This window comes from Hemicordylus capensis, chromosome 4 (assembly GCF_027244095.1).
Source record: "Hemicordylus capensis ecotype Gifberg chromosome 4, rHemCap1.1.pri, whole genome shotgun sequence".
NCBI classification, from domain to species: domain Eukaryota; kingdom Metazoa; phylum Chordata; class Lepidosauria; order Squamata; family Cordylidae; genus Hemicordylus; species Hemicordylus capensis.
Window position 1 is genome coordinate 30,141,727 of NC_069660.1, and position 23,949 is coordinate 30,165,675.

At 45.6% G+C, this 23,949-nt stretch overlaps 1 long non-coding RNA gene across 2 annotated transcripts; it reads left to right on the forward strand.

Moving 5' to 3' along the window:
- Positions 1-924: 924 nt before the first annotated feature.
- LOC128322799 (uncharacterized) lies at positions 925-23,949 on the forward strand. Of its 2 annotated transcripts, none has more exons than XR_008306002.1 (3): positions 925-1,049; positions 22,336-22,447; positions 22,970-23,949. It is a non-coding gene; the product is annotated as an uncharacterized LOC128322799 (long non-coding RNA). The 2 variants fall into 2 exon arrangements; XR_008306003.1 differs by lacking the exon at positions 925-1,049 and adding an exon at positions 1,968-2,261.

Sequence of the window (23,949 nt, forward strand, 5' to 3'; positions counted from 1 at the left end):
CAAGTTTTCCAGTGTGGACCATGCCGCCATTTCCCGGTGTGCTGACTGCTGCACAGTACTGCGTTTTCCCCCGTGCCTGGAGGGCCCTTTAAGAGAGACGGAGCCCTCTCTTAAGTGCTCTAGGCGGAAGGCACTGGGATGGGCTACACTTCCCAGCATCCCATGCACGCCTTCCAAGATTATGCAGGGGCTCAAGAGGGCTCCATTTCCCTTAAGCAGGGCTGCTCAACTTCGGCCCTCCAGCTGTTTTTGAACTACAACTTCCATAATCCTCAGCCACAGTGGCTGATAGTTAGCGGTAATGGGAGTTGTAGGACAACATCTGCAGAAAGGCCAAAGTTGAGCAGCCCTGCCTTAAAGGAACCCAACCACTACTGCACAGTGGGGATGGTTGCCTCCACATGGTGCCAGGGGGACTGTGCAGGGGTGTAACAAGGCTGGAGTGGGCCCAGAGACAAAATTTTAAAATGGGCCCCTCGCTGATACACACACACACACTTCACAATATATAGTGCACTCACACCCCCATTATGAATATGGTGGATATTTATATAGTTATATTTATTACTATATCATTACAAATATAAATATAACTATATTTATATAGTTATATAGTTAATTATATAGAAGAATAGGTCATTAATTCACATGGGGTTATGAAATCTCATGGCTCTTCTCTGTCCCTTACAGATACATTTATACACATGCTACATGGAAGATGCTGAAAGGCAACATCTCATACTGCAGAGACAGAGAGAGAGATATTAGCCAGGTCGAAGGAAAAATACGAAGGAAGGATCATAATGAAGGAAGCTCTGCGGGTGTTGGGGAGTCATGTCACTTGCCTCTGGGGGGGGCCTCGAGGCGTGGGGGCCCCCAGGCAGCCGCCTCCCCTTGCCTAATAGTAGTTACGCCCCTGGGACTGTGCAGTTTTGGCTGAAGCTTCCTTCGCACAGGCCCAGTAAACAATTAGTCAACGGGCTGAACTCAGGGTTGATGGGGGCCGCCATTGGCCCTTGCAGTGAAGAACGCTATGTTATGTGGAAAAGGTACTTCTTTCTGCCTGTCCTGAATTTCCTTGCCCATGAATTGAATTGGATGACCCCATGTTCTAGTATCAGGAAGGGAGCAGTTGGTGGGAGAGGGGGAGTCACTTTCACTTTCTCTACATCATAATGACGATCCTTATATTACTGCCGAGGGCAGCAGGTTATATGCAGGGAGGCCTTTTGCTGCCGCAGTTATAGAGAAGACCTTTTCATTCTTAGGATCTAGCTTGGCATGTGTGCTGCAGTTCAGAAAAAGTGAAAAGGACGAAAGGAGCAGAGCCATAACATATGGAGGAGAGGTCTGTCAACAGTTACTAGTCAGAGGGCTATAGACCACCACCAGCCTCAGAGAGGCAGGATGCCTCTGAGTACCAGTTGCAGGGGAATAACAGCAGGAGAGAGGGCACGCCCTCAACTCCTGCATGTAGGTTCCCAGAGGCATCTGGTGGGCCACTGTGTGAAACAGGATGCTGGACTAGATGGGCCTTGGACCTGAGCCAGCAGGGCTGTTCTTATGTTCATATATGTGCACTTGTGCATCTGTGCTTCCATTAAGGACAATGGAAGTAGCCCTGTGCAAGCACATGCTGTTTTAGGTCATTGTGCAAGCGCGCTCTTGCGTAACTCCCCAGGACTGCCTTTTATATAGGCAGCAGCTCTAGGGAGTTGAGAATGCTGGCATTTCACTGCGTGGCAGTTATATATTAGTTATATAACATTAAAACATAAGGGCTTACTGCCATTTAGTTACCCCATCTCATCTTGGCATTCATTGGAACCAGGGCGATGGGAGGCTAGAGCAGGCAGGCTAGCCTGTCCACTAGGCAGAACCTCGTAGATGGTTGCCTAGGGAACCAATTGGCGGGGGGGGGGGCAGTGCTGCAGCTCACGGAGCAGAAGTCAAGTGGGCAGGGCCGGCCTCCCAGCTGGTCTCTGGCTGGCTTTTCTCCCCTTCCCCCTCAGAGTGCTCTGTCCCTGCCTCATGCTGCTCTCTTACTGCTCAGCTGATCAGGCAGAAGCCTGTTTTTTTTCACGTGTCCAGACCCCAAACAGGAAGAAAGTGCTGCATGTGATCATTGCCTTGGCTGTGGTTGGGCCTAGTTGGTCATAGAAGGAAGCTGCTCTCGGAGCTGTTAAGAGCTGCCTCTCAGGGCAAGAGAACTGGTTGACCACTGCTGAGGAGAGGGAGGTGGCACTGGCAAAAGAGGGAGGGTGAGCATCGGGTGGACTCATAGGAGTCCTCGTACCGCATTAGACCATTGGTCCATCTAGCGCAGCATTTTCTAGACTGGCAGAGGCTTCTCCAAGGTTGCAGGCAGGAGTCTCTCTCAGCCCTATCTTAGGAACATAGGAAGCTGCTATATACTGAGTCAGACCATAGGTCCATCTAGCTCACTATTGTCTACACAGACTGGCAGCAGCTTCTCCAAGGTTGCAGGCAAGAATCTCTCTCAGCCCTATCTTGGAGATGCCAGGGAGGGAACTTGGAACCAGAGTAGCTCTAGGAATACCTCACCGTGCTCACACATCAAGTCTCCCATTCATATGCAGTCAGGGCGGACCCTGCTTAGCTAAGGGGGAAAGCCATGTTTGCTACCACAAGACTAACTCTCCTCCTCTTGGAGATGCCAGGAAGGTAGCAGTAGTAGGAACATAGGAAGCTGCCATATACTGACCATTGATCCATCTAGCTCAGTATTTTCTGCACAGACTGGCAGTGGCTTCTCCCTATCTGGAGATGCCAGGGAGGGAACTTGGGACCTTCTGAATGCAAGCATGCAGGCGCTCTTCCTAGAGTGGCTCCATCCCTTAAGGGGAATATCTTACAGTGCTTACATGTCATCTCCCATTCATATGTAAACCAGGGTGGACCCTGCTTAGCAAAGGGGCAATTCATGCTTGCTACCACAAGACCAGTTCTCGTCCCCTCCACTCTCCTCCAAGTCCCTCCACTCTTTCCCCTTTCACAGTGTATCCCCAAACTAACATGGGCTAGTCATTAACTGGTCATCCACATGGGTTGTTCATTCGACCCAGCAAATGAATAGTCTGTGCAGCTCAAGTTGAAGCAGAGACTCTGCACTTCTTGGCTGGGGAGATGCTGAAGTCAGAGGTGCCGAAGTCACCAAAACCCACTCAGGCTAGCCCTGGAAGCAGGTTAGCTTCTTCATAAGCAATTGGATAAAATCCTCCCTGCATCCTTTCCCTTGTATCGCCACATACTGTACAAAAAACTATACCTTTTATTTTTTATTTTTAATGAAAGCTGAACGTTCAGGGAATTTCTCTGAAAGGCAGATACTCGAAGAAGAAGGGAAATTGCACAGGTTGCTCATGTTCCCAGCACCTCTTGAAAACTCAGCTTTATGGAGGAGAAATTTATTTACACATCTTAGTTAAAAACAGTTGGGAGGGGAAAAACACGTCCATGTGGCAGCTCGCAAAGCAAAACTTCAGCTGCCTTTGTTGTTTGTTGTATGGGTGCCTTTTCTACAGCTGATTGTTGTTGTTGCTGAATATTCCTGGAATATTCCTGAGGGGGGGAGGGGGGAGGCCAGCACCTCCCCTGCCTCCATAGCTAGTTATCATTCTTGATGTTCCTTTACTGAACAGAATCGCCTTTTTCTAAACCAGGCATTTGGGGAAAGGATTACCAAGCTGCGACTTCCTAGCTTGGTTAAGCCCTTGTATCATTTTATGTACTCCAGCATATGGCTGGTACATGGTGGAATCTGAGATGTCTCTCCTGCTGCCAGTCTAATCTATTAGGCTCCAGCCTCTCACTTTGATTGAATTAAGCATTTAATCCTGTTATCCTTGTGATCGCCCAGAGAAGCATCATACTGTGGCGAAAGCATGACAAAGCTTTGCCGATACCTATGTCTCAGTAGGCGTAATCCTCTTCCATTAGCTCGGATTCCTTTCGTCCTTTACTTGCTCTCTCTAATTCAGAGAGTTGACCGTCCCTGCTAATTACATGGCAAAAGCTCTACAGCCAATTATTATCCAGTAATGCCCAGCATCACGCCAGTACAGTCAGGGCAGAAGAAAGAAATCTTATAAAGTATTTCTATTCCCAGAGGATTGGCTGGATAAATCAGAGAACCAAGATACTGTTTGATTAAATATAATAATTTAATTATCTGTTAAGCTGATTTGAAGTAATATGTATTTCAACAAAGAGAATTTGCCTTCATTTACCTGCACTGGCACAAGAGGTCTTTGCCACACTTGTTAAACATGGCAAAGTAGGCTCTGATGACGGCACTCCCTCCCCAGGACCATCCTTCTGCCTGTATCACACTTGGTGATGATGAGAGCTTTTCTCCTGGCGCAAATAGCAGCAACAGGGGGCCTGATCCGGACCGGGACAATGGTGGGAGCAAAGCATTGAAAGCCCCATCTCTCTGTGATCCTAATCTATGGGAGGAGAGGTGCGGTAGCAAGCATGATTTGTCCACTTTGCTAAGCAGGGTCCACCCTGGTTGCATATGAATGGGAGGCTACATGTGTGAGCACTGTAAGAGATTCCACATAGGGGATGGGGCTGCTCTGGGAAAAGCAGAAGGTTCCAAGTTCCCTCCTTGGCATCTCCAGATAGGGCTGAGAAAGACTCCTACCTGCAACCTTGGAGAAGTAGCTGCCAGTCTGTGTTGACAATACTGAGCTAGGTGGACCAATGGTCAGTATATGGCAGCTTCCTATGTTCCTACTAATGGAGGAAGTTGTAGGAGCTGCTGGAGGGGGTCTGAACAGCTGCGTCCCTCCTGCCTGCTACGTGGCCTGAGAGACTTGGATTGCAGAAGCGGAACGTCCTAGGCCTTGCTATCTCCTGCCTACCTGAAGCCTGCAGGCTGCTCCTTTCCCTGGCTGAGTGGGTCATGGTGGCCAGCTGGGCCCTGCTGGTGAGAGCAGTGGATGTGTGTCTGGCCCAGCTATAAAGCCAGGGCGGGTGGAGTGGTGCAGCCGTTGGCTGTGGCCACCTGCAGGCTGCTGGCCTTTGGTGGTGGGACTGAGGGCTTGGGTGGGATGTGGGGCTTCTGGATCTATCCTCAATACATTGTTGACTGTGTTGCCTTGAAATGGCTTAGCCTTTCAAGATTGTTAAATATATTGTTTCATTTTTATTGTGACTTTATTGTGATTTTGCTGTGAGTGACCCGGCAATTCCTGGTACCACCTGCCCAGCTCCGGGCCTTCTATAGGAATGCTGCCTGTGGTGGTGAGCCCGCCACTGAAGGGGCAACACCAAGGGGGAGCCACTTCGGGGGCAAGCGAAGGCCAGCTGCCTGGTCCTAGATTCTTCATGGATGGGTATTTTAATTCAGCTTCTGTTTTTAAATCCGGGGTGAGTTGTGCCTGGGTTTTTCGGGAGATGGGGAGACAGGGGGCATATTTGCAGATTATGGGGCGTTTATTCCAGTAGTGGTGGGGAACAGAAGAAGTAACGTTGGCAGGTCAGCAGGCTGTTGTATGGGAAGGGAGTTCAAAAACTTAATTGCTGTTTCAACTTCTGGCTGTCCTGCCAGCTCTTTGATCTTGTGTAGCAGTGCCAACCACCCAAAGAGTTTCACCTTGCTCTTTTGCAATGACAGGTTGGTCCAGAATAAACCTGAAGTCATCCATTACCTGATTCTGGATTAAGGGCCCAACCCAGTATGTATCACAGAGACATGGTTGGGGGAGGCTGGTGGCCCTGTCTGGTCCCAGGTTTTTCCTCCAGGCTACTCTGTTGAGGCGTGGGTGAGGGACCGTGGGCGGGGAGGTGGAGTGGCTGTGGTCTATAAGAATAACCTTTCCCTTACCAGGATCCCTGTTAGAGTGTCTGACCATATCGAATGTGTGTACTTAAGTCTGGGGACCAGGGATAGACTGGGACTTCTGTTGGTGTACCGATCGCCCCGCTGTTCAACAGAGTCCCTAACTGAGCTGACGGACTTGGTTTCGGACTTGGTGTTGGAGTCCCCCAGGCTTCTGGTGCTAGGGGACTTCAATGTTCACTTTGGGACCAATTTGTCCAGGGCGGCTCAGGAGTTCATAGTGGCCATGATGACTATGAGCCTATCCCAAGTGGTCTCTGGACCGACACATGTTGCTGGTCATACTCTTGATTTGATCTTTCATTCTCATCAGGGTGGTATTCCATGGGTGCGGAATCCTGTGATTTCCCCATTGTCATGGACGGACCACCATCTGGTTAAGGTCGGACTCACAATCACTTCCCACCTTCACAGGGGCGAGGGACCTATTAGGATGATCCGCCCAAGAAGGTTATTGGATCCAATAGGATTTCAAGAAGTCTTGAAGGGATTTAGTGTTGGCTGTGCCAGTGGCCCTGTTGATGCCCTGGTGGAGAATTGGAACAACCAACTCACAGGGCAGTGGACTCAATCACTCCCAAGTGTCCCCTCCCACTTTGAAACTGGCCCCTTGATATACAGAAGCACTACGGGGGCTGAAGCGGTAAAGTAGACGACTAGAGCACAAGTGGGAAAAGACTTGACTCGAATCAGACAGATTATTACATAGAGCACATTTGAAGATCTATGCTTGTTGGGGGTTGTAATTTTTATCCCCCAGATAATTAGCAGAGCACTAATGTAGCTAACCAATTCAGGTACAGAGTTAGTTGCAGAGTTTAGTTGTTGCAGCTATTTAGAGAAGATACATATAAATTCTCGTATTGGTGAAGTACACTTTGGATAGGAAAGACCTAACCCTATTCTGTAGAACTGCATAATGGATGGGTCGGGAGAGATATATATGTTTCCTTTTGATCTCTAAGAGGAAAGGAAGGGATTCTGACTCTCCCTAACCCTAACCCTAAAGAGTAATATCAGGGTCATAGAGTAGAGACGGGTAGAACAGGTAGGGAGACCTTACTCACTATCTCTACTCCCAATTCCCCTAGTGGTCATTAGGACAGTTGGTGCAAAAGGTCAATGCACTGGAAGTCCATCTCCAACAATGCTCAAGTGATACATGCAGCAAAGAAGTGATTCTTTTCTGCCCATATCGCATACACAAGTCACGTCCGGCAGAGTTGTTCAGGGTAGTGAGGGGGCTAGTGCCTGCCCCTTCTTCCTTGAATCAGTACTTACTGCAGTGTTTTAAATGAGGTTTTTTTGTGGACAAAATATCTCATATTGGCCGACTTAGATTCAAACTCCACAATTGTTAGAGTGTCTGATGCCAAGATGTCCAGCAGCTCCTCTTATGTGCAGGGTCGGACTGGGGGCATAGAGAGGGCGGTGGAATGTATGTGGGGAGGGCGCCGAGTTTTGAGCAGAATAGGTAATTAATGGTGGGAGTTGGGGCGCAGGGGCGCCACGCGGGTAGGGCACACCGGGAATATGCCCTGTTGCCCTGTGGGCCAGTATGAGCCTGCTTATGTGGGGACCCTGGATCAGTTTCCGTTTGTGATGCCTGAGGATGTGGATAAGTTGCTTGGAATGATGCAGCCTACCTCTTGCCGTTTTGATCCTTGCTCAACATGGCTTATACTATCAGGTTGGGAGGCTGTTGTAGAAGGCCTGGTGGAGATTATAAATGCTTCTCTGAGGGAGGGCAGGATGCCTCCTGGTCTCAAGGAGGCAATCATTAGACTGCTTCTGAAGAAGCCTGCCTTGGATCCTGCCTTGGATCCGAGTTAAGCATCTACAGACCTGTCTCCATCCTTCTGTGGCTAGGCAAGGTGATAGAGAGGGTAGTGGCCTCCCAGCTCCAGGTGGTCTTGGAGGAAACCTATTTCTAGACCCATTTCAAACTGGCTTTTGGGCAGGCTATGGAGTGGAGACTACCTTGGTTGGCCTGATGAATGATCTCCAACTGGAAATTGACAGAGGGTGTGACTCTGTTGGTCCTTTTGGATTTCTCAGCAGCCTTTGATACTATTGACCATAGTATCCTTCTGGAATGTCTGAGGGGGTTGAGGGTGGGAGGCACTGCCTTGGGTGGTTCTACTCCTTCCTCACATATTCCAGATGGTGTCTCTTGGAGACTGTTGTTCTTCAAAATCTGAACTTTCACATGGTGTCCCTCAGGGCTCCATATTGTCTCCGATGTTGTTTAACATCTACATGAAGCAGGTGGGAGAAATTATCAGGAGATTTGGTGCAGGGTGTTATCAGTATGCTGATGACACCAAAATCTATTTTTCCATGTCAACAGCATTCAGAGAACACTGACATAGATCCTCCCTAAATGCTTGCTTGGAGGCAGTGATGGGCTGGATGAGGGATAACAAACTGAGGCTGAATCCAGATAAGACGGAGGTACTTACTGTGCGAGGTCAGAACTCCAGAGACAGTGATACATATGCTGGAAAGCTCCAGACTGGACTTCTGCAATGCGCTCTATGTGGGGCTGCCTTTGTAAGTAGTCTGGAAACTGGAGTTGGTACAGAATGCAGTGACCAGGCTGGTCTCTGGGTCATCTCAGAGACACCATATTACTCCTGTGTGAAAAGAGCAAGACTGGCTGCCATTAGGTTTCCAGGCAAAATACAGCGTGCTCGTTATCTATATATAAAATTCTCTAAGGCGTACTCGTGGCTAATCCCGGGTGTGGTAGCTTTTGCAAGAGTTTGCAGGCAGAAGCACCATGGTGATTGGGCAGTGGGGATTCCATATGCAGATAAGGAGGAGGAACCTGTGGCACTGTGCTGATTGGGCAGTGGGGATTCCATATGCAGATAAAGAGGAGGAGCCTGTGATGGTTAAGGTCAGTTGGAAAGCAACTGTTACTGGACGGAAGATGTTCTGGATTGTAGAGGAGAGGAAAATCTCTCCCCCCACCGCTATATATATATATATATATATATGAGAGAAAGAAAGAAAGGCGGAAAAGAAAGACAGAGGGGAAGAGCAAGTGGAGGAGAGAGAAAAATAGAAAAAGAAGGGAGGGGTAAAGAGAAAGAAGGAAGGGCGAGGGATGGGCCCAGGCCTGTCAATGGCCTGAGGGGCACAGGTGGCCGTGGCAGCAGCGAGGAAGGGTCTGGTCAATTGCTGCTGCTGCTGCTTCTGTGGGGAGGAGCAGGAGTGGGGCTCGGGTGAGGGTGGGGAGGTTTCTGGGGATAGGGGGCTGCAGCTTGGCTAATAGGCCCCAGCAACGCTGCAGCCACAACCAAGAGGGGTGAGGGGGATGGAGTGAAGAGATGGAGGAGTGACCAAGAGGGGTGAGGGGGGTGGAAGCAATGGGATGGAGGAGGATGAGCAGGAGTGCAGCTCAGGTGAGGGTGAGATCTCTGAGGAGAGGGGGGCTGTGGCAGAGGGTGAGGGGAGCAATCAAGTACCAGTGTGCAGATGCTCTGTGCAGGTTAAGCTAGTTACAGTACCTATAAAGCCCTAAACAGCTTAGGCCTTGTTTTCAAGAGAATGTGTTCTTCACCATGAGCCCCATCACTTGTTGAGATCTTCTGGAGAGGTACCTCTGTGGTTGCCACCGGCTCATCTGCTGTCTACTTGGGGATGACCTTTCTCTGTTGCTGCCCCTAGACTTTTGGAATGCACTCCCTGTTGAAATAAGAGCCTTCCTATCTCTGGCAACTTTTCAAAAGGCACTGAAGACATATTTGTTTACACGGGCTTTTAAATAAATGTATAGTTTTAATACTTCTAATATTAATGATTTTAATGTTTATATTAGAGGCAGAAGTAAAAAGGGAGGGATGCAAGCAAAACGGAAACATTATCCAAACATTATGTTGTATAAGTATACTGATGTCTGTACACTTGTGCATGTGTTTGTGTGAATGACTGTACCTGCATTCATTTTAAAAGTGAACCTGGGTACAGGTCTCTCAAATGCATGATACAGATGGGAAATGTACTGCTGTAATTGCATTCAACATAAGATCCGTATAACAGATCTGAACCTGTGTACACTGTACACTCATTGTATGAGTGTTGAACATAACATGTGAATAGGGCTTGAGAATCAGTGTGGTGTAGAGATTAGCATGTGGGACTAGTATTAGGAAGACCTGGTTTCAAATCCCTCTGCGTCTCACTGGGTTCAAATCTCCAATGAGTGACCTCCCCCCACCACCTCTCTCTCTCTCTCTCTCTCTCTCTCTCTCTCTCTCTCTCTCTCTCTCTCTCTCTCTCTCTCAGCCTAACCACACAGGGTGCTTGTGAGGATAAAATGGGAAAGGAAACTTTCTATATCACTGTGAAATCCTTGGAGGAAGAGCAGGCTAAAAATGTAATATAAATAAATAAAGGTTGGTTGCAGATACTTAGGCTTTCTTTCCGATGCGAATGAGAGCGAAATCAAAAGCTTCCTATAATTACTGAGGCAATATACAGGAAATGATAGTTTGAGACTTTGACATGTGCTGTATAAATTCTAAACATTAATATTAAAAGATCAAGAGTTCATCATCTTCTATGCAGAGTTTTTAAAAAATAGGATTTTGAAACTCAGGAGATAAAAATTCAGTTCAAAAACAGTGTGAAGGCATCACCTGCTGGTCACTTTGAGTTATTAAAATCTAGGCAAAAGTCTGAAGACGGAACTCCTTGGTGTGACAGGAAGTTAGCTGAAGCCATCCCATCTCCTGTTCTGCTAACAGTGAAGCTGTGGTCATCCAAGTTTGTTATGATGAGCACAAATTGTGATTTAATACATCCTTACTCCACCTGCGGCTTGCAAGGATGTATTAAAGGAGGTATTTTAAATTGCAGTATTTTCTAACAGGAATCTAGTCCATTTCCTGAATAGATTTGAAGATGTCAAGAGTCAAATGGCTTGAGCTCTGGGTATTTAAGAGAATGTCTTCTTCGTCATGAACCCCACCACCAATTGAAATCATCAGGAGTGGTCTGTCTGCAGTTGCCACTGGCTTGTCTGGTGGCTACTCGGGGAGGGGCCTTCTCTGCTGCTGCCCCGAAGTTTTGGAATGTGCTTCCTGCTGAAGTAACAGCCTCCCCATCTCTGAAATTTTTTTAAAAAATCTTTAAAGACACATCTGTTCACCCAGGCTTTTAATTAAATACTGTTTTAATAGTTTTTAAATTTTAAATTGTTGTAATGTCATTTTTATGACATCCTGCTGTCATTTCCTTTTAAACTAATGTTTTAACTTTTATGTTGTCATTTATTTTGTTTTGTTTTAAACCACCCAGAGATGTAAGTTTTGGGTGATATAAAATATGTTTATTATTAACAACAACAACAAATTGCAAGAATTACAAATTGCCAGCAAGCAAGAATTGGTGGAATTATCCAATTGAGAAGGTCACAGAAAATGAGGAGGCAAAAATCCTTTGGGATTTTAGAATACGAACTGATAGGCATTTAGCGCACAATACGCCAGATCTGACAGTCATCGAGAAGAATCAGGTTCTGATAATTGATATTGTAATCCCAAGGGATAGACAAGTTGGCGAAAAACAGCTGGAGAAAATCACTACAACAAGGACCTTCAGATTGAAATTGAGCGGCTCTGGAAAAAGAAAACAGTAGTGGTACCAATAGTTGTTGGTGCCCTTGGTGCAGTACCAAAAGAACCCGAACATCTTGGGCATCGATAAAATTACAACACATCAGCTACAGAAGGCCACACTAATCAGGACAGCACAAAATACTACAACGCTATTGTTAATTTTTCTTTAGTTATCCTAGACCCTTGGAAAGGGCCCGATAATTAAAGTACCAATTCCAGTCAATAACATCTGGTAGATTGTGTGTTAATAATAATAATAATAAGTGATGTAGATAGGCTATACCTCCCTCGCAGCTCAGGTGGAAGAGGAATGCTGCATGTCCAACAAACAGTAGAGGAGAAGAAAAGAGGCCATGCAGAATTTATAAAGGACCGTAAAGAAGATGCACTTAAAATGGTCAATAATGAAAAACTATTAAACACCAATGAAACAAAGCAGGCTTACAAGAAAGAATAAGTCAAGAACCGAGCAGAAAAATGGAAAAACAAGCCATTGCATAGTCAATATTTGCACAATATAAGTGGAAAATCAGACATCACCAAGACCTGGCAGTGGCAATGGCTTAAGAATGGCAACTTGAAGAAAGAAACTGAGGGTTTAATACTGGCTGCACAAGAACAGGCACTAAGAACAAATGCAATAAGAGCAAAAGTCAAAAAATCAACAACAGACAGCAAGTGCTGCCTTTGTAAAGAAGCAGATGAAACCGTGGACCACCTAATCAGCTGTTGTAAAAAGATCGCACAGACTGACTACAAACAAAGGCATGACAAGGTAGCAGGGATGATACACTGGAACATCTGCAAAAAATACAAGCTACCTGTAGCCAAAAATTGGTGGGACCATAAAATTGAAAAAGTGGTAGAAAATGAAGATGTAAAAATATTATGGGACTTCTGACTACAAATAGACAAACATCTGCCACACAATACACCCGATATAACTGTAGTCGAGAAGAAAGAAAAACAAGTTAAAATAATCGACATAGCAATACCAGGGGATTGCAGAATAGAATAAAAAGAAATAGAAAAAAATCACCAAATACAAAGATCTACAAATTGAAATTGAAAGGCTGTGGCATAAAAAGACCAAAATAATCCCAGTGGTCATTGGCGCCCTGGGTGCAGTTCCGAAAGACCTTGAAGAGCACCTCAACACCATAGGGGCCACAGAAATCACCATCAGCCAATTACAAAAAGCAGCTTTACTGGGAACAGCCTATATTCTGCGACGATATCTATAACAATTGACAATAAAATTCTGGCATCCCAGGTCCTTGGGAAGGACTCGATGTCTGGATAAAACAAACCAGTCAATAACACCTGTCTGACTGTGTAAACAAGAAATAATAATAATAATAATTCAATTTCTATACCACCCTTCCAAAGACCTTTAGGTCTAGGCTCCAAAATTACCTAGGTGCACATCTGCCTGAGGCCAGGGGTGAACATGGTCATCTGTTCCCCCCATTCTGTCACTGACAAAAAGCTAACCGACCCACCCCCCAGCTCCCACATGATCACTCTCCTCCTACCTTGATCTTTGTAAACACACAACAACTGATCTGCAAACAGCACTCTTACCCTGGAGAGGGTTTTGTACACTGCCCCAAATTTTCATCTCTGAACAGTTAACAATAACATAAAACAAGTTAAAAACATACACAGAAATCTTAAAACAATTTAAACAATCTAAAAATCAAAACAGATTAAAAATTCAAGAAGCTGAAAAAGCTTGGGTGAAGAGGTGGGTTTCCAAGTGGTTTTTAAAACATTGTTAGAGATGGGGGGGATCGTATCTCAGTAGGGAGTGCACTCCACAGTCTTCGGGCAGCAATCGAGAAGGCCCGTCCCCATGTGGCCACCAGCCGAGCTGGCGGCCACTGGAGATGGACCTCTCCAGGCCTCAATGGGGCTCATGATGAAGAAGATGTTCTCTTAAATATCCAAGGCCTAAGCAATTTAGGGCTTTATAGGTTATAACCAGCACTTTGTATTTTGTCTGGAAACCTATTGGCAGCCAGTGTAGTTTTATCAGCAAAGGAGTGATGTGGTCTCTCCGAGAGGGAATGAGACAACTCTCTGCGGCCAACTCTCTGTGGCCAATTCACTGTGGGACACCTCAACACGGTCAACTCACTGAAGGGAACAACTCAGTGCAAATCTCCAACACAAAGCAACTCCCTGCTCGCTCTTCGCAAACAAACAGCCCGCCCCACATTTCAAGTGCCCCACACTTCAAAACAGTTCCCTGCTCTCTTTATAGGGATGGGAAGTGGGCGAAGGAGGCGGAGAGCAGTCTGCTCCTGCCAGCAACCAGCGGACATGCAATTATTACTTTATTTGAATTTGAGTCACAACCAGCAAGCCCGATAGTGTCCCGCACTTCAAAACAGTTCCCTGCTCTGTCTATTGGGATGGGAAGTGCGCTCCTGTCAGGATATGCCAGTATTCATGCAGCTGAGCTTGGCTCTAAGCCTCCTTTATTTGAATTTCTGCATTAAAACAAAAAGGGCTTTGGAGAAACGAGCCAGGTGCAGCTTTGGATATGCCAGTATTCATGCAGCTTGGCTCTGCATATTGAAAATGGGCATATCTCCTAGCATCCTTCCTTAAGATTCCTTCCTTAATATTATCTCCCTGCATTTCAATGCCGTTTTAAAAACTTTGTGTCCTGGGCTCTGCATATTGAAAGCCTGCATGCCTCTGCATATTGAAAACGGGCATATCTCCTAGTATCTTTCCTTAAGATTCCTGCCTTAATGTGCTTGTTGGAGATTCACATTGAGTTGCCCCTGCAGTGAGTTGGCCATGTTGAGGTGTCCCACAGTGAGTTGGTTGCAGAGAGTTGGCCGCAGAGAGTTGTCCTAGACCCCTCGGAGATGACCCAGAGACCAACCTGGCTGCTTCATTCTGCACCAACTGGAGTTTCCGGACTACATACAAAGGCAGCCCCACATAGAGCACATTGCAGAAGTCCAGTCTGGAGGTTACCAGCATATGTACCGCTGTTTTGAGGTTGTTCATCTCAATAAATGGGTGCAGCTGGCATATTAGCCAAAGCTGATAGAAAGCCCCTCTGGCCACAACATCAACCTGAGATACCAGGGAGAAGTGTGGCTCCAGAAGCACTTCCAGACTGCATACCTGTTCCTTTTGGGGAAGTGTGACCCCATCTAGAACAGGTAGATCAAAATTGTCTCTAGAGTTCTGACCCCGCACAATAAGTACCTCCATCTTATCTGGATTCAGCTTCAGTTTATTCTCCCTCATCCAGCCCATTACTGTACCCAGGCAGGCATTTAGGGAGGTTATGCCATCTCCTGATGAAGTTGACATGGAGGTTTTACAGACAGGGCTTTATGCTGTGGGGTATCTGAAAAGCGAATCTACCTTGCAGAGGACTCGAGGCAGTTTAATCCGAGGGATTAGGTGGAACATTCACATAGCCCTCGGCTGCTCCCCTGCACACAACAAAGACAAGCGCCTGAGCTTAGCAGAAACACTGAGGGTTTTTTTCAAAAGCCACTGGAAATCGAGGATTATTTTAAGTTGGACATATACCTTCGGCTAAGCCAGAATTCGCAGCTTCCCTTTGGGGGAAAAACAAAGCCATGTCTGTCCTGGTCCCTGATAGCCCATAGGAAGGTCAGGTTAAATACAGCAAATATGACTGGCACACTCTAATCAAGAGTCGATTTGGGAGGAAAGTCCTGTCTGTAAAACCTCATGGAGAAGTAGATCTGGGTGTCAACCGCATACTGATTACACCCCACACCAGATCCCCTGATGATCCCTCCCAGCAGTTTCATGTAGATGTTAAAGAGCATTGGAGACAGTATGGAGCCCTGAGGGATGTCATACATAAGCTCAGATTTTGAAGAGCAACAGTCTCCAATTGACACCATGTGGAATCTGTCTGAGAGATAGGAGCAGAACCACTGTAAAGCAGTGCCTCCCACTCCTAACACTCTCAGATGTTCCAGAAGGATACGATGGTTGAAAGTATTAAAAGCTTCTTCGATACTAATATGTGGTAGATACTGTTATGTGGTAGAAGGGCAGGATAGACAGGGAGGCCAAGTGCAATGGATGATGGGACTGCTAGTCTTAACTAGTCTTAACTAGTTGTGGGGTGGGGTGGACGGGAAGTTTGTGTGCAAGCAACTTGTCATGCAGGGTGAGAAAGGCATCACCTGATAAAATTCCTTCTTGTTCCCAGCTGTTAAAGGTATAAGATCCTCATCTTCCTTTGCGTCCAGCCACCCTAGCTGGGAATAAATATGGTGTGTATTTTCGTTGTGGCTCTTAGCCATGACAAGCTTTAGAAGAAAACTCTATAGCCATCCCTCCAACAGCAGAGAGCATGGAATAGACTTACTGTAGAAGTACTTCAACATCAATCCTGTTAATGCACGCACTGACCACTAGATAGAGCCACTAGATAGAGTATTATTTGTGTTTGTCCTTTTGTGTTGTGAAAATCGAATAAAAAGTATAAGACAAAATAGATAGAGCCGAAAGATGAGAATTCACTGACCTTAGGGAGCTCAAAACATAATGTGTGTTCGAAAGAGGATAAGGTGCCGGAACAGAGCACTGAAATATCGCAAGTTACAGAGGTGAGAATGGCAAAGATTTTTTTCCATCTAGTAGAATCAGAGTTGCAAAATCCCTGACAAAACCTAAGCAAAATACTTGAAAGACCAAAAAAGGTATCTATAGCTTTGTGCATATTTCTGGCTCCAGCAGGCTTCCTCATTGGTTTCAACTGTGACACATCATTTTGTGCATACAGAGCTGTACCCTGCTGCTGTGATCCTAATATGGCAATGACCTTAGCGCATGCATCTGTGGAAACCGTTACTGAATGGTTTGGCAACTATTAGTGAGGGCCAATTCACTTAATTCATTTTGTGATAATTGTAGGAGAAGAAGGGCAGTTCAACTCTCATTAGCAGAGCAAAGCCAGTTGGGGGGAGAATTCAGCCAAGCAAGAGGTCTGGAGACAGTTCTTTAAGTTTGAAGAACAACAAGGATTTATTTAGAAGTCACAAAAGGATAGGAAAGCTGAGCTTAAGGCTGAAAGGAGAAAGAGACTAAACAAACAGCCATCTCTGGAGAGACAAAAATGGAGACTAACACTGGAAGAACAAAGAGGGGAGGAGTCCAGCACTTTTATCCATGACCCTAACCCCGCCCCTCCACCCCCGCCCAGTGACCACTATGAGACATTGCAGCTGAGAGCTGATGCTGCCAAGGTCCTAGCTCCAACAATAATGAGATGAACCCATTTTCACACAGGGATGATAATAATGTTTCCCACTGGAAACTTGTGAAACATCAAAGAGAAAACTAGTGTTCCAGGCCTTAGGTTTATTCTGCCTAAATTACATGGGTAACAGAATGACATCACGGAATCCTGAGGTGGTCTGATAGGCTAGGCTTCTTAAGGCTTCTTAAGAAGACTTAAGGCTTCTGGGAGCTACTTTTTCTTGCTTGCTTGCTGGAGTCCTGGGAGCTCTTGGCATCAAATGGTGGCTTGGGAGACAGAGCTAGTCACAAAATGGTGACTTGTAAAAATGTACATCTACTCTACTATTTTAGACAATTGGTTTGTGTGTGTGTGTGTGCCATCTTTGAGTCTTGTTTCAAACAAAAGCCTTCCTGCAAGTTAAAAGCAAACAAACTCTAGCACAGTGGTTCCCAACCTGGGGGCTTCCAGATGTTGCTGAACTACCATGAAGAGAGCCAAGCAGATCTTAATAATCCCAGGCAGGTAGCAAAACAATGGGGGGAGATGTAAGAGATTGGCACATCAGAATTCCCTCTTCCTAAAGGGGAAGAGCATTCAGAAGTCTAGCTACTTTGCCTTTTGCTTGGCTTGTTCTGCTCCTCCAAGACCCATGAAAACACACAGACAAGTGATTAAAAATTAACAGTGTTTATTCTCACCCAAATCTTGACAGCCTTCAGCAAACAGCAATAACAGACAATTTCAGAGATTTGGCTGTCATAAATCGAAAGCTAACTGTCTTCACACTTTCTCCCTGTCTCCCTCCCTTCTCTCTTTTCTGTGGTTTCACCTCCCATCTCATATTCTGTTTTTGGCATTACCCCCCCAATTTCGTCCCCTTGTATGTCTTAATAATCATTGGTCAGAAGAATTCAGACCACTGATAACCTATAACCTAATTTGTCACCCCTTTGTGACCTATAAATCAACTGGTCAATCACATTGTGCGTAGAGTTCAGCAAAATTTGTATCTAGGTATTTTTAATGAAACTACCTATAGCAAAACTGCATATAGGTAAACCACTTTATGCTCATCCTGTCAAAATGCCACATCCCTTCAAATCGCCCTTGAAGTAGAACTCAAGCTAAACTGGGAAAGCTACCAAGATGTGCTTGGTCATGCCCTTCAGTGTGCCCCTGAAAGAACACCCTTTGACATTTGGAAACCACTTGAAACTTCTAAAAAAACCAAGATCAAAATGGAGACAGCAGAGAGGGCATGTTCCTGCCATCACAGGCCCCAAAGCCTAGTTTTTTCTAAAACCATTGTCAAGCAGACTGGTCAACCTGGCCATAGAAAATGCCCTTCCTGGGGTCTAACAGAGATAAGACAAATAGGAAGAGGGCAGCTGGAATCATCTACACACCATGTTCCTGTTGGAAGTTAAGGACTTTGCGCTGTCTCGTCTCAGACAGTGGAGGACAGACTAGTGAGTCAGAGGGCTAGAGGGTCAAGACATTGGTCATCCCTTCTCTACTGCTCTGACACTATCCCTTTGGATATGTAGATTGCTAATCTTAGGGACTAACTTCCTTCGTCTCCTCTCTTCCCTACCTGCCCTTCCACCTTGCAACATGGCAAGCCTCTCTCCCTGCACCATATGTGCAGTGAAGATGCAGAATCCATCTGCATCCAGCTAGATAGATAGATTAGAGATCCTAACTCCTCACTTTCCTATCTAGAATGGAGTTCCTTAATAAATGCCTTATATATTGATTTGAAACTATGAATTGGCTCCAAGTTACTTTACTCTCAGCATACACGCATGCCTAACTAAATCCGCTGTGTTGTGCCTCTGTGCACTCTGCTATAATGAGAAAGGGATTCTCTCACCACAGATAATTTCCAACAGTTCCCTCCAGCTATTATCTTCTCTCTCAGACTGGCTTTGAATTCAGATAGCCCAGCACGGAACCTTTAAAGGTAGGGCTAATGGCTGTAATAGGGCATCTAAATGGTCAAAACAAGCCAAATCATTCACTTTTGCTTAAAAGCATAAGATTTGGTGGAAATGTTGTCAGATATGTATGGTTTTGAAAAATAATGGGGGACAACCCAAAAATTCAATATGGTGGCAAAAGGTCGATATGGCATCAAAATATTAAATGTTAAAAATCACCCCAATCATTCAGATAATGATACAGACCTGGCAGAAACATTGTCATATATGTATGGTTTTGGAAAGTAACAATTGGCACCCCCAAAACTCAATATGATGGCTAAAAATACACCACAATGGCTAAACATAAATATGGCATTACAATATCTATATAGTTAATTCTCTAAGACATAAAGATAAAGTGTGCCATCAAGTCGATTTCGACTCCTGGTGCCCACAGAGCCCCGTAGTTGTCTTTGGTAGAATACAGGAGGGGTTTACCATTGCCTCCTCCCGCGCAGTACGAGATGATGCCTTTCAGCATCTGCCTATATCACTGCTGTCCGATATAGGTGTTTCCCACAGTCTGGGAAACATACCAGTGGGGATCCAAACTGGCAACCTTCTGCTTGTTAGTCAAGCATTTCCCCGCTGTTCCACTTAAGACATAGCCGTGGCTAATCGCATGTGTGGCAGCTCTTGCGAGAGTTCGGAGAGCTACTGGATAGCCATGGGTGGGAGGGAAGAAAACTGTGGTGCTGGCCGGCTGGGGTGGGGGAATGGTGGGGAATGGTAGCAGAGGCTGGCTGGTGGGCAAAGAAAACAGCAACAGGTGGGCGGAAGGAGGCAGTGGAGGAGGGGAAGCAGCGGCCAGGCCAGCCGGCCAGAAAATGGGGGCGGGTGGCACAAGAGGAGATGGTGGGCAGTGGGCAGGGAACAAGAAGAAGGTGGCTGCTGTGGGCAGGTGGGGGGAGAAGGAGACGGGTGGGGCAGGCAGGCAAACAAGTGGCAGCGGGGGGGTAAGGTGGCGACGGCAAACTAGGGGCGCAGATGCTCTGCGCCAGATCAGCTAAGTTAACTGTTAATATTCCTCAGATTCATAGTGATTCAGACCTGAGATATGGCAGAAATGTGGTTAGAAACTTTTGTGGTCAGAGAGAAAGTAAGCATTCTCCTTAAATGCACCAGTCAGCACTTATATTGCAAAAGAGGACTATGCCTGTGGCAAAATGTATTTCAATCAGCCATCATGTAACTATTTAACTAGGCTTTCTTTCTTTCTTTCTTTCTTTCTTTCTTTCTTTCTTTCTTTCTTTCTTTCTTTCTTTCTTTCTTTCTTTCTTTCTCTTTCTGGCTTACACTCTGTCTATACTCCTGAGCTAGTTTTCCCCACTAGACATCAAATTTAGATTACTCCGATTGAATTCATGTGACCTTATTTCATGGACTTTGCAACATGGTATGAGAAGCGAAAATGGGGAAATCCAGAATTTCACTTTTGGTACCTGATACTTTTGATGGAATTGACCATCCTCACCCTTATTCATTCATTTAGAGAAGCAAATGTACTGTACCATGAAGCTTAATCTGAATTGATAACACCCCCACTATTCCCATTTCCTCCCCATCCACTTAAGAGCCATGGACCAGCCTAACCCGATGCCTCCACACAGCCTAGCTCTCTTAAGGATGCATCCAAGTGCACCCTTTACCTGGCTGCAGAGGCACTCTTACCCCTGTACCAAAGTCCAGGGCCTCCACAGCTCCCAACTCCTCTTTAGGCCACCCAGCCGAGCATGATGATGCTTAATTGGTGGGGTGGGGTGCTCCAAAGGCCTGTAGGCCCAGGCTCCAAAATTACTTAAGTGCACCTCTGCCCGGCTGCTGGGTATCATGTGTCTCCTTGGGCTGCATGCACACACAGACACACACAGACACAGACACACACACATGCACCTAGAGTGCCTGTCTGATGGGAGAATCCCCAAATGCATCATGGACATCACTCAGTGCATTGTGGGATGCATGGTGGCCAGAACAACTAGTTCCATCTGGAGATCCCTCTGCACTCCTTCTGGAATGTGAAACATGTGGAAGGTGCACCCAAGACAGTTTGGTCTGGGGGCAAAGGTGAGTGAAAAGCCGCCTCCTCGCCCCACACCCCCTCTGCCCACTCTCGACGATCCATGAGAATCACCCCATGATGTCATTGGTAAACCTACACCCATGGGTAGCTGAGCACTTTCACAAAAGCCATTTTGTGGTTCACGAACGGGAGAAAGAATACTCAGCTCTGCTGCTTGACCAAGCAGGCAAATAAAGTCATTAAGGGTGATGGAGGAGTAGCTGGGATAACGGAGAACCCATCAGCACTGGGGCTGATGGACTGGATAATCACTGCTGGACTGGAAGTGAGCCATCTAGTGAATGAATATGAGACTGCTTCCGGTGGAAAAGATTTAAGGGAGAGCAGCAGTCGCCAAGAATGGCACGGACAAGCTCAGCAAGTATTTTTTGATGGAGTGTGCAAGCTCACCAATGTGTTGCTGGACATGGGGCAGGCTTGTTCTCCACACCAGAGATATTGCAGATTGCAGTTGTGCTGACATGAGTTTTACATGCTGCGACAGAGGCAGAGAACAGTTCAATTCATTCATGGTGGGACTAGACAATGAAGCTGAAAACTTCTTCTATCAAACTATTAAGAACAAGAAGTTGTACTACTTCAAACAGCAGGTTGCTGCTCCACAGGCTGCAATGAAGGAAGATAATAACCTTTTCTCTTGACTCTTTATTTCCTGTCAGAACAGACAGTTGGATTTGGAAGTACAGTATTTTTAACTATGCAAACCAGTCATCTCCAGCTACACTGGAGAGAGGAGAGCTGGTCTGGTGGTAGCAAGCATGACTTGACCCCTTAGCTAAGCAGGGTCCAACCTGGTTGCATATGAAAGGGAGACTAGAATTGTGAACACTGTAAGATATTCCCCTCAGGGGATGGAGCCACTCTGGGAAGAGCAGAAGGTTTCAAGTTTCCTCCCTGACATCTCCAAGATAGGGTTGAGAGAGATTCCTGCCTGCAACCTTGGAGAAGTCGCTGCTAGTCTGTGTAGACAATACTGAGCTAGATGGACCAATGCTCTGACTCAGTATATGGCAGCTTCCTATGTTCCTACTTGCAGTGGAGCAACAGCAGGAGAGTAACAGTTGCAGGGGAGTAACAGTGGGAGAGAGGGCATGCCCTCAACTCCTGCTGTAGGCTTCCAGTGGCATCTGGTGGGCCACTGTGTGAGGCAGGATGCTGGACAGGATGGGCCTTGGGCCTGATCCAACAGGGCTGTTCTTATGTTCTTATGTACTGTTCCTGTGCACTCCATGACAATGAGAAACTTCACACAATTGAAATCTCAATTGAATGAGATTCTTGAAGCTGATTTAACAGTGTTGCAGAAAGAACCACCAGCAGATATCACTGCAGATGGGTCAGCAATGGTCAATATCCTGAAACCACATAAAACAGGAAGTTTTGATTGCTACACAAGGGATATGCTTCTTCATCCAGTGGAGGCATACTGTAGAAAGTACAAGAGATGTAATATACTATTGATTGATTGATTGATTGATTGATTGATTGATTGATTGAATTTCTGTACCGCCTTGCAGGACAACCTGAAAGCAGAGACCAGGTCTGGCAAAGGTCTGAGCCTGGAGGGTTGCAAGGAGCAACACAAGACCAAATGATTGGAAGCGTTCTTAAGAGATTTGAGCAACAAGAGTGAGTTTTTCTAATTTCTAGCAGAAAAGTTAGCAGGACTCAGCACAGAGAATACCATAATTATAACAAAAGGAGAAAATGTCTTAAGCAATCGAAATATTGGCAAAGATAATCTGGCTGCTTGCTTGCGCATGAAGAGGCTGATGCATATTTGTCCATGCAAAAAAATGCAGTAAAATTGGTTTGCAAGGCTCTTTTAAACAAAGCAAGTGACACAGACATCATTGTGATGCCAGTTCTGTGATTCTCTTTATTTAGCAGAGGAAGAGTAACTGGCCCTGTTCACCCCCAGCACAGGACCTCCAGTGACTGTTGCTGGTGTCTATCTTATGTTTCCTTTTAGAATGTGAGCCCTTTGGGGACAGGGAGCCATCTTATTTCTGTTTATTATTTCTCTCTGTAAACCATCCTGAGCCATTTTTGGGAGGGCGGTATAGAAATTGAATAAATAAATAATCACTGAAGGAGCTTGGCCTTCAGACCATGTGGGTTCAATCCTATCTTGATATTCCACCAACACAGGGTGCCCCCTTACTGCACTCAGAATGGGCTGCCTACCAAGCAGGAACAGTATGGAGCCAAGCAACTGCCTGCAAACCAAACGTAGCGAGTCCAGTGGATCGGACCAAAGAGCAAGGTTCTCGGAAAACCCTTTGGACAACACTTCCACCTGTCACAAAATGTGCCTGCTAAGCAGGCTGCAAAGGAAGGCGTAAATGTTTCAAAAGTGGTCTCAACTGCACTGGACACTGGACTGTGTACATGCTTGAATTAGAAAGCTATTCAATCTGTGAATTTTGTTTCATTAACTCATAACCTGTCCCACCCCACCCCCACCACCACCCCTACAAAATTTCAGGAATGTGTTATATATTACAGTTCAGTTGAACCATATCTTAATGTTAAAACATTGCTTCTTACGATTCAGATATATTATTTCACTTTCATAAGAAATCTCTGTCTTTTATTTCAATAATCCATGAATTTTTCTTCACTGCTTAGCTTTGCTCTTAAAGCTCTACTCAGCTGAGTTTAACTGCATAGTAATGTAAACATTATGATTCAGATGCATTCGTTCAATTTCCTAAGGTATGTGTTATGATGTAAATACTGATTAAATTCCATCCAATTAAATATTACATGCCATTTGAATGCTACTTTCTCAATTCAAGCCTGTGATGAATATTGTTATATAGGTAGCCACCTAAACATATCTATATCTTTATGCTTTATGACAAAGTATATATAATTAATTACACACACACACACACACACACAGTCTTTTACACTATATTTAAAAGATGCCATATTTGAGTTCTGCATGTAGAACCTTTTAAACTAATATTTGTGATTTATTCAACGTTCATGCCATTTTCCATATTTGTCAATGCAAAAAAAGAAAAGAAAAGAAAAGCAATAGCATTGGGTTTTTCAAACTGGAGCATAAGCATACTCTTCTGTAACGGATTTGCATGTGCCGTTGTATAGGCACCACTGTTGAT